This window comes from Castanea sativa, chromosome 1 (genome assembly GCF_040712315.1).
Source record: "Castanea sativa cultivar Marrone di Chiusa Pesio chromosome 1, ASM4071231v1".
Classification (NCBI taxonomy): domain Eukaryota; kingdom Viridiplantae; phylum Streptophyta; class Magnoliopsida; order Fagales; family Fagaceae; genus Castanea; species Castanea sativa.
The window spans coordinates 67,493,397-67,494,297 of record NC_134013.1 but is presented as its reverse complement, the minus strand read 5'-3'; the positions used below and the strand labels follow the sequence as shown (position 1 = coordinate 67,494,297).

General features: G+C 33.0%; 1 non-coding gene across 1 annotated transcript; it reads right to left on the bottom strand.

Annotated features, from left to right (window-relative positions):
- Positions 1–235: 235 nt before the first annotated feature.
- Positions 236–332, bottom strand: LOC142622966 (small nucleolar RNA snoR1). Its single transcript, XR_012842002.1, has one exon. It is a non-coding gene; the product is annotated as a small nucleolar RNA snoR1 (small nucleolar RNA).
- Between the last annotated feature and the right edge of the window lie 569 nt (positions 333–901).

The following is a 901-nucleotide window of genomic DNA, read 5'->3' as shown; positions in this document are numbered from 1 at the left end:
TTTGAAACCCCATTAATTATAAAGAGTAAAATTCAATTTCCCCTCAAAATGTTCAGCAAAAAGTTTGTTCTTTCAATCAAATCCCAGCAAACAATTTAAGCATGAATCATAAGAAGAGAGACAATCAAATACAGCTTAGGAAATTATTGCAGGAAACAAACTATGTCCAAACACAGATCTAGGTTAAACAGTTTAATTAATATATAAGAAAAAAAAAAAAAAAAGCAGAAAGGGGGGCTCAGAATGTTGCTGTCTCTGCTCAAGGAAGAGCTTATTGAATAAGCTCTTCTCATACAAGAGGTGTCAGAACTCATGCAATAATCATCTTTGCCCATTTCACATCCATACACAAATTGAAACTCTTTCACAAAACAAAAACACACACACAGAGGGACACACAAAACAAAAACACACACACACACAGGGACACACAAAACAAAAACAGAGAGAGAGAGAGAGAGAGAGGCAACCTACGGCTGAAGTAGGGTTTAGAGATGTGTTTCTGAGAAGGAGAGGTTGGAGTATTTATAGAATTGTGTTTATGGGCTTTTTCAATCGAAGCTAATTGAACCCTAATGAGCCCATATATAAGTGGGCTGATATACCTTATTTGGAAAGACTATTTAATTGAGAAAGCCCAATTAGCCCCCAAAGACAAAGTGAAGGGAGGGTTTCTTTTGTCGTGTACAATCTATAGGCCCAATGTATAGATGATTTACATATATTAATCTTACATTTGTTCTTCTCAAAAAAAAAACTTACATTTGTAAATATAAAAAATTAAAATAACCTCCATCGAGATTTAAGAAAATGTTAATGAGGTTTTAATCTATAATATAGCAAATATTCCCTAATGACTTTACAAATTAAATCGAAATACATCTCTTTCAAATTAAATTCT